Source organism: Pezoporus flaviventris, unplaced genomic scaffold (genome assembly GCF_033815535.1).
Source record: "Pezoporus flaviventris isolate CSIRO_AGI_PZ_B2104156 unplaced genomic scaffold, CSIRO_AGI_Pfla_v1 ptg000025l, whole genome shotgun sequence".
NCBI lineage: Eukaryota > Metazoa > Chordata > Aves > Psittaciformes > Psittacidae > Pezoporus > Pezoporus flaviventris.
Genome location: NW_026892573.1, coordinates 7,578,361 through 7,591,001, shown reverse-complemented (window position 1 = coordinate 7,591,001; position 12,641 = coordinate 7,578,361). Strand labels below are relative to the sequence as shown.

Below are 12,641 nucleotides of genomic sequence, written 5' to 3'. Positions count from 1 at the left end.
CACTTGTGAAAGTAATTCCATCCCATGATGACAGCTGGTAGAGACCGTCTTGCTGTGGTCATGGAAAATTGAACTGATCTGACTCTCACTAGGTGACCTTCTCACAGGATTCTCCCTGCCCTAAGAAAGCAAGCCTTTTCTTCTCTCTGGCACTGGGGTGGAAACTCCAAAACTGGAAATTATGCCAGACATCATTTTATGTCCTCATGAGCACTGCTCTTTTGAAAGAAATTATGTGGGGAGTTCTCTCTCTCTTATTTCCTCTATCAGGCCTACAGCTCTTGACTACTTGAGTATAGGAATCTCTGCTGGATTTAAGAGATACGAGATTTTGTCTCCTTGTGATGTTAGGCTTGGGCATGACTTTGGGGAATGTCATACGAGAGAAAGAATAGTGATCCTGAATATGTATATGATACTAGAAAATGTATTCTGCTAGTGTTCAGCTGACTCAGATAGCTTCTGACTAGGATATAAGTAGTATTGTTTTGCAAAGATACTAGATAACTTCTTGTGCCTGAGCTGATACAGCTTGAGTCTCCTTTTCCATTTGTGAAGTGGTACACCTCACTTTCAGTGCTAATTGTGATCTTTTGTTTTTTTTTTCTATTGGACAGTAGCAGTGTTTTACTCTTTAGAAGTACAGATTTTGGTGGCAGATAAAGTTATTTTATGAATGCAAAAGCACATGGGAAAAATTGTCACTTCCCCCAGGAAGAGAGACAGTGTGTAAGAAAACTGTCCTGTTTCCAGAGGGGATGACAATGTTTGTAAGTATAGATCTGTATGCTGTGCAATAAAGGAGCTGTCAGATTTCATTCAGAGATTTGTAGCAAGTGATGTTTGCCAAGATTTCTGTCAGTATGTTTGACCTGACACAACGTATATATCTAGAGCTTGCCATTTATGTTATGTGCTGAGTTATTTTCTTCCAGGTATCCAGAGCCTGTCAGGGATCTTCACTGTTGAGGCTACCCAGAAGTAGAGTTTAATCAAAGCATACCCAGGTGCCTCAGCTGCTCTCTGAAACAGAGATTGTCCTGAAGAAATGCACACTGCAGTGTGTTGGTCCTTATTCAGGACAGACTTCCTGCGCTAAAAAAACCACCATAGTATCACCAAATGGTTTGTGTTGGAAGGGACCTTAAAGATCATCCACTTCCAAACCCCTGCCACAGACAGGGACACCTTCCACCAGACCAGGTTGCTTGAAGTCCCATCCAACCTAGCCTTGAGCACGGCCAGGGATGGGGCATCAACAGCTTCTGTGGGCAACCTGTGCCAGCGCCTCACCACCCTCGCAGTAGAGAACTTCTTAATACCTAATCTAAATCTACTCTCTTTCAGTTTAAAACTATTATTATGTGTTCTGTCACTGCTTGCTCTTACAAAAAAATCCTTTTGCAGCTTTCTTGTAGGTTCCCTTTAGGTATTGGAAGGCTGCTGTAAAGTCTCTTCAGAGCCTTCTCTTCTCCAAATGCCAGCCTGCTGCCATTTAAGGAATTTAAGGAATGACCCTGGTTTATTAACTGAAACAAAAGAAATTCAGCCCTTAATTGGACACTTTGTAGTTGTATGTGTCTGACATAATTAATTTGTAATGTCAGTTGTTGGGCAACACAGATGGGGAGAACAGTGGATGGCATTTTAGTAGGCTGGGAAATGTGCGTGGTTAGATTTTCCATGTTGTGAAGTAACAATGTCAGACTTCATAGAATGCTGTACAGGGTCATTGGTTCAGGATAGTCAACTTTTGGCCAGGATGGACTACATAGCTCTTTAGGTAGGCCCTGGAGGCCCCACTATGGGATGAGAAGAATATATGACCAAAATCTGTGACAGGGGATTTAAGACAGCAGGTACCATTTATCACCTAAGATGTAGGGTGATTAAATTAAAGTAATGGTCCTTATTGTGGTCCAGAAGTAAAGCAGTGTTGTATTGTCTAGTGTTGCATTGACTGACCATGTATCTACTGCATGAAGGCAAATGTGTTTGCAATCTGTCAGGTGGTGAATATACTTCATTGTTTGTCAGGAGGAATGACTTTGGGGTACTTGTGAAGACAATGTCTCCATGTGCAACTTGATGAATTATCAAGGTTCTCTATCCTGATCCAATATGTTAAGCTAACAATGTTGCAGGACAAAGACTGATGAAGAGCAACCCATGAGGAGATCTGGGTTGTCTTTCTGCAGGGGAGCAGTGTAGATTGCCAGAGATTTCCTTGAGTGACTTTGGGCAAGTTGGTTTAGAGCTGTACTTGATTAAATATATAAGCCGTTTATTGTGAAATGTAATAATGCATAGATTTCATTGTTTGACACTGGAAAAAAACTGTAGTTCTTCATCTGAAAGCAGATGTTTAGGCTCTTGTAGCCTAATATAATTCTGATTTTTGGTTCAACTGCTCTGCTTTAATATAATTCTTAACTTGAATAAGAGTCTCAGAAGTTTGTTTTGTCTGTGGTACAGTTTCTGGAGATGTACAGAAAGAAAAGGACGCAGCAAGCTGGGCACTGCCTAGTATGTTTCTTTGGGTTCCATCACTAGTGTCAAAGCACCTTGTGGTGCTAACTGCATTCATTTTCCCACGGGGAGACTTAAGTGGCTTTTCCAAGATCATGCAGAAGTGTATGACACAAATAGGAACTGACTCTTGGTTTCTTTGGTCTGAACTCATCTCTTCATCTGTATGACACCCTACCTCTCTTATGGGACTTCGTGGTAATTGTTGTTCTGTCTGGGCAGTCAGTTGAAAAATACAACGGTTCTGCAGGTAAATTCTGGTCTTTGCTGCCCTGAAGAAGTAACTAACTGGAATGCAGTAAATCACTGATGATGCTGATTTCTTGTTTGATTCCCCATTGAGAGAAAACATCAGTGTCTGAGCTCTCTTGGCTGCTCAGTCTTGATAGTCAGAAGCAATGCAGAATGATCTGTTACATCTGAGTTTTGCAGATACAATTTCAAAGTCCCCAGAAAGAAGAATAGTTGCTCTTTTTAGGATCTTTAAAGTGAACAGGTGTGGAGCCATTTCTGTCTGTTTAGCATGATGATTTTGGATGACACTTCAGGAAACCTCAAAGGTGCTAATTGCCAGAAGCAGAAAAAGATTAGTCTTTCTTCTGGTATATATTTCTTTTCTACTTTGCACTTGGTGTCAGCTGCTCTTGGGGATGGGATTTGATGGAGCTTTGGCTGATCTGAAATGGCAGTTCTGTCTGCTGACATTCTTTGACAGTACATTTTAGAGTGCACATCTTTGGGTGTTTGCTTGGTGCCACCTCAGTTTCCTCATGCTAAAATGGGTGTTGTGGTGAGTGCCTTACAGGAGCGTTTAACTTGCATTTCAGAGTAAACTTAATTTTGTTTGTTTGCAAGTTGTCTTGAGAGTATTTGATGAAAAATGCTTTAGTTTTCTATAGTAGCAGTCAACAGAGGAAAAAGCTTTTTTGTGTATATGAGCATGTTGGAAGGGCATGTCTTAACATGTAGTACTCCATGCTGTCTTGCTAACTTGTGCCTAACAGTAAGAAAATTGCTTGCTGAAGTTACGTGGAAACCAGCTACTAAACTCAGTATTTGCAAGAAGACGAAACAATATTGGTATTGTTTGAATATTTCAGAAATGGGAGATGGCAGATAAATGCTCTTATACACATGAAAGGATTTTTCAATCTAATTGAGGAAAGTGCTAGCAGTGGTGCAAGGATTATCTTCCGGCATACGAGACAGCGAGGGTTTATTTGTATAAATTCTGTTTGTTACTACTGTGAACAAATTTTTTTTGGTTTTAGTATGCTGTGATACAAACTGTAAGATTTGTTCACATGGGATGAGAGGTTAAATTTTAGATCTTCAGCAAAGCTCTTTTTGTTGTTCCACATTTTTAATTCTGTGAATGGACCTTTCACACAACCACTGAAGTGGTTGACTCTACAGAGCTGGGATAGAAACAGTTTGAAGAGGTGAAAGCTTTAATTATATTAAAAATACCTGCTTAGCTCTTCAGGGAGTTACTGAATTTGGAGGACTAGTTTCTGTTTGCGTATGTCTGCAGGCAAAAAGCATGGTGATGTCAGGAGTTCGCTGTTCCTCCACGCATGAAAGTGGGAGTACAAGTATGGTTCTTAATTGTGTTTTATATTGGGACACAGTAGATAAGGGGTGTGATTAACATGTTAATAAGTAACTCTTCAGGCATAAAATTTTAATCTGTTTTATTTTTCATCTGTTGGGCTTTAGTAATCTTCTGGTTAGATGTAATTCCTGTTTAGGCGTGGAAATTAGCATGGAAATGGATCAATTTTAGCTGATTTTCTCTAACAATGGAGCTGATGGATACCTTTAAAATACACTAGCCTGTAAATAAACTATTTATTACATATAGGTTTCTGGTAGAAAGGCCAGTGTCGATATGTGATTGCTGGGATGATGTGCAAGTGGATAATATGTTCCTTAAAAACTCCTGAGCACTCTATGAAAGCTAGTGCAACTCTAAAAGAACCTACAAAACCTCCTAAAACATCTTAGCAACTGTTTATTATTTGCGTTAATTAAAACAGGAAGGCAAAGGCAGTATATGCAGAAAAACGCTAGAGGGAGCCAGGAAGAAGAAGAGGGAAAAACCACTGAAGATACGTTTGCATTTTTAGGAATAGCTTATAAAAAGCATCCCTTTAAATCCTTCTGCTTACTTCAGCTAAAATGCAGATACAGGTCTGCTGCTGCCTCTGGCTGCTCACTGTTGCCACACGCTTCACTAAAGAAATGTCAGTTTTCTATTCCTGAGAGAGGCCGGAAGCTTTGCTTCTTTTTAAATGGCCATAGGGAAAACCACCTGCCCTTCGATGCATTGTACTCCCCTTTTTTGCCTTGTTTTGTGTTTGGATGCGCAGCCAAATGCTAATTTGCCTTCAGGTACTGGTGACTGTTTTGGGGGGACTGCTGTATAGATTCAGTTCTAAGTTTGTCTCTCTCTGTGATTCTGTGGGGAAAAAAATAGTGAGGGTGTTGGTGTTTGCCTGTTTAGGAATTGATTAGATGAAAAAGAGTTTTGACGGCATTAATTTGGAGTGGCCACATGGCTCTTGCAGGGGACCTGAGGAAAATGAATACCTGAGGTTGCAGAATAACGCAGAAACACAAAGTTATTATAAAGTTGGTCTTATTTTACAAGGTTTTAGAAGTGCTGTTGGGCACACTTTTTATATCACTTTGTCATAAAGCTAAATGGCTTGAGTTAAAGTGAAGCAGTTTATGATGTAGATAATAGAAGTAGTTTGGTTTTAGTTCCCCTCCACCCTGATAAACTGCCATAATGTTGATATCTTGGGATCTGCAAGAGTAGGATGAAATAATGGGTAAGAGGAAGTGTCTTCAGTTTTCAGGTTTTGGAGGATGGGGGAACTTTTTAGTATTCTAAAGTTTCTACTCTTGATATCCAGTATTACACAACTAAACCTCTTGCCATAGAAAACTGAGTTTTGATGGCCTGGGTCTTTGGCACTGACCAGTTTTGGGTTAAGGAAGGATGGATGATGATGATTATTATCATTTATTTATTGTTAGTATCTGAGCCTGCTTAGGGTTTTAGAATCATGGAAGTCATCTCAGAGGAGGTAGACAGACTTGAAGTGGGTGATTAAATGAGGAGAATTAATATATATGAACTATGTGTTTATCGCCTGCTGCTGTAATTTACTGCTATAACACTCATTCAGTTCCCTAATTTCTCTTTTCTAGTTTTAGAAAATAAATGGAAAGGGCAGAAATAATGGACTGAAGTTTTCTTCGTCTTTATTAGATGGCATGATTTTAAGTTACAAAGACAAGGACGAGCATTTCTCAGAAGTACTCTGACTTAGCCTGAGGACTCTGCTCACTTTAAAGGAAACAAATATAATGGAATTCAAATATGTGGAGGTTGGAGTCCTTTAGCAGTGCACAGACATTTTTTTTTTTAAGGCACTTTGAGACTATAAAGACTTGTTGGCTGTTTATAATTACAACATTCCAGATTTGAGATGGCTACAAATTAAGAATTGAATAAAACATTTCTTTCGAAATATTTAGTAACATCTTGGCAGCAAAAAAATAAATAAATAAAAAAGACCAAACAGGTAAGAGCACTAAGTAATTACAGCTTAATTCCTTTTGGATAGTTCAGGGCTTTTTCCTGTCATCTGAGAATTAACTGCACTGGAGATGAAACGGAATATTGGAATAGCAGAGAAATGCTTTTCCCTGCCCCTTTAGCTGCTCTGCTTTGCACTGTTTCTCCTGCTGCAATGCAGGGGTGGGGGCAGGCATGTTTCTTGCTCTCTCGGTGTGTAGATGGCTCCTGTTAAAGCCCAAAAGTATTTCCCCAGGTGGAAGACTGGCAGAGTTGAACTGTAAATGGAGCGCATATTCAATGTATTCCTCAGAACCTGGAAAACAGGCATATTTAGTCCAATATAGAGGATAGTAATTTTCTAGATAAACTTACATTTCCAAAGGACTGCTTACTCAGAATGGCATGTGAATACTTCAGGGAACTCAGTGACGCACAGATTATCCAGTAGGGCCCCATAATGTGCAACTGAAGCAGCCTTTTAGTGATTATTCAGTCTTTTTTTGTGATTATTCAGCTTCAGGGTAGCACCCACCAATGCTGAACTCCACGGGGCAGCAGAGGGGTGTTCTTTTTACCTGTTGAAGTGGTGGATGCTTTATGGAAAGGAAATAATTTCCCTCAGGAGAGTCAGAGGGAAGAAAGCTATTTGCTTTAAAATACACAGTAGAAATTAATGACATGGTGTGCTTCTTTTTGTTGCCTTAGGAAAAGCTGGTTCCTTCAGTAGTTGCCCAAGGGCACAGTTTTTATCATTTGACTTTTGCCATGACGTTTACCCAAAGGCCGTGGTACCCGATAAACAAGAAAGACCCAACTGAGCTGGGGCAGAGCAAGGCGCCCAAGAAACAGAGCCCGGCACCAGGTTTTCTACCTAAGTCCTTCACATCATGAAATGTCAGCCTGCGCTGGTTGTGCATGTGCCTGCTAAGCTTTATGGAGAAAGATGGTGTTTTAGAGGGTGGCTCATCCTGCTCTGAGCTTGGCATCCACAGCATCCTTCACTGAGCTTTCTCTGGAGGTGACCTAGAGAGGAAACCTGGCTGGGGGTGTCTGACATGAAGGCTTAAACTGTTTGCTGGAGAAATATTTCACTACTGGTTTGGAGCTGAAATAGCCACTTGGTGTCACTTGTTGCAGCACATTTGGGCGCAGCGGGAGTAGTGCTCGTGCATCTTCCCAGTGCTGCTGAGGGCAGTCCAAAAACACAGGGCTGAAGTATCTTGATGATGTGAGGTAAAGCATAAGCACAAATGGTGGTGTGCTTCACAGATAAGTCAAGAGCACAAATCTGCTAATCTGAAGTTGGCTTGGCACCTCCTGTGCAAACGCAGGAGCAGATGCAGGGAGGTTGAGGGAGCAGGGACTTCTGCCTCTGAGACCAGGAGGGTTGGGCAAATTGTTGATTCTTGTACCTTCAGAATGAGGATTTTGGATACTCCTGTTTTCCTTAATTGCTGGGATCACTAGCAAAGGATGATAGCCCTTTAAAAGGTGGCTGTTTTGTCAGTATTTCTCAGAAATAAGGTTTCTCATGCTTTTTTTGGTTGCTTGTAATGAAGGGCTGTGAGTAGCTGCTGCAGGTGAGCCCTAAATCAAGATATGATGCAACTATAGTGCTGCTATGCGTCGGGGGCTGAGATGAGCTCCTCAGGCAAATGTAGCATGCAGAATTCTTTTTAATAATGTAGGACTCTGACTGGGATTTGCCCTGAAGAAGCAGGGATGAGAGGTGAAATCACTCCTCAAACTGGTGAGCTCAGCAGAAATACATGCTGGGCTCTCATTCCTTCTGGGGCTCAGCCGAGATCCCATGAGGATGGGATTTAAATCCCGTCACCAGTACCCACGGTAACTGGTAAAGCATCCTCCTTTCCCTGCTCTCAGTGCCTCTTAGACAGCTGGAGGGGAGTAGAAGGCACTTGCCACTCCTTTGGGAATATATGGCATTTGCTGAGCAGTAGTTGCCAAGAGAGAAAAGTGAAGCATTAAAAATTCCTTTAATTGCATTCTGCTGTATTTGTGTGCTTGGTTTCAGAATACTCTTAATTGTATGATTCCCCCCCCAACCCCCAATACAATACCCTTTAAAGACATACTTTAGGCTAATGTTTTTCTTCAGTGGGATTTAAATTTTGCTTAGAGTATCCTGTAAATTTATCTGTGCCCCTCCAGTATTATCGTGGTAAAGTGTATGGATCTTTATGTTACAATATATAGTCAGGCAGCTTAACTTGAGCTTCTCTGGGCAGGACTCCAGGGGAAGATGTGGTGCATGAGCATGTTGATTTTATTATTATCTTGTAACAACAACCCTCCGCTGGGCTCCCTTATTTGCATTTTCAGCAGGACGGCAAGGTGAATAATTTAATTCCAGCAGCCTCCGCCACGTGATGGTGCGAGGACCCGTCAGCGATGCCTTCCCTGTACCGACGGACTTCGGAGGGGAATGGAAACTTACAGAAGTGATGCGAAATCATCGCATCTCCTCCCTTAACACTGGGGAAATCTCTCAGCAGAACAGTCGCGTCTTCCTTTGCTGTTCCATGCGTTCCTCTGACGTGGAGGTTGGGGAGTGTGCGAGCCTGTAAGCAAGACGAGTGAGGGAGTGAGAAGCGGGGAGGGCAGTGGGGGAAAATGCACACCCAGCCACGGAGCTAGTTGGAGCAGGAACGGCGAGGAGCCGGAGCGAGGCCGGGACTCCGGCCGCAGGCAGCGGGGAGTGGAAATTTACAGCTGCTTCTGAGCGCCTGTGCATGTTCAAGCGATCCTTTCTGCTCACACTTTTCCAGAGGCTGACGGCCGCTTGGCAGAAGAGGAGCGGGAGGCTGAGGAGCGGGATCCCTTGTCTCTGCCACGTGTTGGTAATCAGCGTGGGGGAATAAAGAGAAATTAAATGGGAGATAACTGAAAGCGGCTGCCGGCGGCGTGGATTGCGGAGAGGTGGTAGAGCTGTCTTCAGCACCTGGCCATGGGGCTGCACAGGGCTGCCTAGAAGCCCCCACCTTCCCTCACACGGTAAGTGTCGGATGAGATTGTGTCCTCTGAGTGACAGAAAGTTAAGGGATTTAATAAAACTTTTCTTTTTCCAGTTAGCACCAACCTTTTCGTAACAAGCCTCTTGCCTGCTGGTTCTCGATAGTCACGCTGTTAGCTTTTTATAGCTTTGTAAACTGTGTTACCAGGAGTGGCTTTTTAAAGCAGGCAACCCTAAACAATGCTCCTCCTGTTACATAAGGCGCTGGCTCCGCGACCAAGCACTCTGTGTCCATGGAATATCTCTGGAAATGGCTTTATTTACAGTGCAGTTTCCAAAAATAAAATATCTGCAATATATCATTTCTCCTGCTCCTCTCTGCTGGTTGCCTGCAGCTGCAGACTGGCTCTTGAGATGCAGAGGAATGAGAGCGTGGCCACTTGCATAAGACAGTGGGAAGCAGTTAGAGATGAAGATGAACGTGTGTGTGAGCTCTTACAAGAAACGGCGTATGTAAATTAACCATCTTACAGGCATTAGGTCTTGTCAACCTGAAATGCGAATTTTGTGCAATGGGCGATTCGCAAAGTTATTATCAGGCAGAGCTTTAAGTGACCTTAAAGGAAGGGTTTTTTTTTCTGAGCAAATACTCTTTCTTGGGCTAATATTAGTAGTAAAGTGAAATTATTGCTATAGAAAATGATGCTAACGTGCTATGAAGCTACTGAAAGTAACACAGCAGGCTTGCTGAGAACATGGTCAAGTAATGCTGTGTAGAGAAGTAACTTTCAGTAATACCCAACAAAAAGCAAAACCAGTATTCACGTTCCTCCTGATGGGTTTAGAGGAAGTCCTATTCACTCTTGGCTGCTGATTATGTTATTTAAATTATATTACCAGTTTCCATTATTTCTACTGTTATTGTTACTACTAGAAATGGAAATTTAACTTGTTTTCCCTTTTACTTAAGTAAATGAAAAGCTGTTAAGTGCTGTTCTGTTAGAACTGTGTGTACTTCATAGACATTAGTTAAGAGACCTCTTTCTGCATGACTGAGGTTGTGGGAGTTTTGCTATGGACTACACTTAGGCATGGAATTTAATTCTTAATCTTAGGTTTGAAAGACCTCCATGGTGACAAATGGAAATAGGAATCCCAAATATTCTTGACTCTTGAATCCTGCAAACTTGGTGGTGTAAAGCCACTGGTTTCTTACATTTACAGTTTTATTCAACATAAAGTATTAATTTACTCCTTCTAGCTTCTTCATTAGCATAAGTGGGAGAGCTTGTGTAAACCTGTGCTAGAGATGATTAATTCTGGTGTGAGTATGGTGCCACAGAATGCCACTTCTGCAAGGGTTTAGAGTATGAATGCCGCCTGGCATTGCAGTGTGCAAATGCTGTTTTGTAATAAATATTGTATAATAATAGATGTGGTAGCACAGGACTTGCTGCAATAAAAGAACACTAGGCATCAAAATCAAACACTCAAAGAGTTCCTAACTTTGTCATTTATCTGTACCAGTGTACAGATACAGAGTGGATTATCTCTGTACCCCACTTGGGATACTTTCTTTATGTTTGTATCATCACAGATTTACACCCCTTTTCTCATCATCACCGTCTTCTCATTCTGGGTTTGGCTGATGAATGCCTGAACAGTAGCAGCAGCTCCAGGAGCCCTGTCCCTCTACCTTCCTTCAGTCCTCTTCTGACTCTCTTGTGTTGGCCCAGCTCTTTGTAAGACTGTGGGGAGAACTGGACTGGAAACCCTTGTCATCTTTTTTTCCCCACCAGGCCCCACGTGGCCCTGCAAACTCCTGTACCACTCTAACAGAGGCTGTGGGGATGTGAGTAGATAAGGAGCAGGATGTCACCATCACAGAACACAGCCTTTATCAGACTGTTGCCTCTGTGCCAGATTGCTGTTCAGTGTTTCATTCTACCCCTGTGTTTGCTGAAAGGCAAAGGTTTTTTTATTGAATGGTCATTCAAACACTCAATTAAAAATAAAATTATTAATTTCTTTGAGTGCCTCCGCCACAGCATTTGAGTGGAGCATCACTATGAATGCCTTCAGTTTCATGATGGTATTGAACCATTGATACGGGTATTCTCATTCTGTAGATGTGATCAGATTAAGGGCAGAGCTTTCTACATATTTTTCACGTCTGATCTTCGGGATGCTTGCCATCTGGTAAAAAAAAGACATTTGTGGTAATGGCAGGCATTGCTGCAATGTTTTATGTGTTCAGGTGAAGTTTCAGCCAATATCTACCTTCATTCCAGGTAATGCAACAAGTAGCCAACAGCAAGGCTTATGATGAGTAAATTCTTGACCTTTTGAAATAATCTTGTTGCCAGGCAGAGATGGCATTCATTCCCCTTAACCATAAAATTGCCCTTTCTTCTGTTAATCTTGTGTCTTATTTGCAATGTGCCTTCCAAATCTGCAATTTGTTGAGGATTTGCAGAGAAGTTATTTGTTGTGTAGCCCTGATTCTTTTTGCATATCAGATGAAGCATGGGTTGTATGAGGGGACTGCATGGGAGAGGATGGATTGAGCTTCTCCAGGTGATCAGCACACATGGGAGCTTCCATACCCTGGTTTGAGTTTGTGATCTGTGATTGCAACAACTTCCCCAAATATAGCAGGATTAAGAAATGAGGAGGGAATAAAGTGTCTCTTCTATTATGTAGAAGCTGAATCAGGCAAAATTATGGAGAAAGTGTGCTAATTCAAATATATGGGTCTTGGGTAGATTGGGGTGAATGGGAAATTAAAGTCTCTTTTTCCATTCAAGAAGCTCTCACCCAATCCGAGTTATTGTTTTGATTCTGATCAGTAAGTCACTGAAGGTTGGGAGCTCAGACAAGACAGATGTCTGATAGGTGACGGGAAGGAAATTTTTTTGCTTATTCATTTTTGAAGACCAAATGCTTGTCCAGAGGAACGTCTGCGGAGAGTGCATGGATGGGCTCACATGCTCTCCCATTCTTGCCTTCGTGGGCAGCAGGAAGCAGTTGTTACTGAGCTGCTTAACTGAGTCACTTTGTAGTGGGATGGGCTGGTGAGTAAAGTGATGTTGCTGTCTGCATTTTTCCTTCATGATGCTTACTAGCTCAGTTGCACTGTAATCTTTTGGGGAAGTATGAGATCAAAAGCAAAGACGCTGGGGAGGATGTCTATAAGCAGAGCTAGATCTCTTACTGTACTTTATAGTTGCATTAAAGAGCTCAAGTTACACTGTTGTTTTTTGTTTTTAATGCTTTCCCTTTATGAACAGATCAACTGGCAGAAGAGTTATTTTGAAAACTGATGAAGCACAGGTTTTGGTGTCAGATGATCTAGGTTTCATTCCTGACACAGCAACTGATTTGTCATTTTTTAATGTGGCCTTGGGTGTGTCTTCTAATCTTTCTGTGCTTCAGCTTCTCCCTTTGCGGACAGCAGGGTAACAGCAGGTATATGGGTTTTTGGTTTTTTTTTTTGGAAATGTGATTTACTCTCAGTTAAATGTTTGCAGAGTTGGAGACCTTTGA

At 41.8% G+C, this 12,641-nt stretch overlaps 1 protein-coding gene across 2 annotated transcripts in view; it reads left to right on the top strand.

Annotated features, from left to right (window-relative positions):
* The first annotated feature begins 8,468 nt into the window (after window positions 1-8,468).
* Window positions 8,469-12,641, top strand: part of CAB39L (calcium binding protein 39 like) — a 46,880-nt gene continuing 42,707 nt past the window's right edge. Inside the window, exons 1-2 of one of the 2 annotated variants that reach the window (XM_061457378.1) lie at window positions 8,469-8,705; window positions 8,911-9,142. The gene's annotated coding sequence lies outside the window, so the exon portion shown is untranslated. Of the gene's footprint in view, window positions 8,706-8,727; window positions 9,143-12,641 lie in introns of those variants that run through there. The other variant, XM_061457377.1, reaches the window with a different exon arrangement.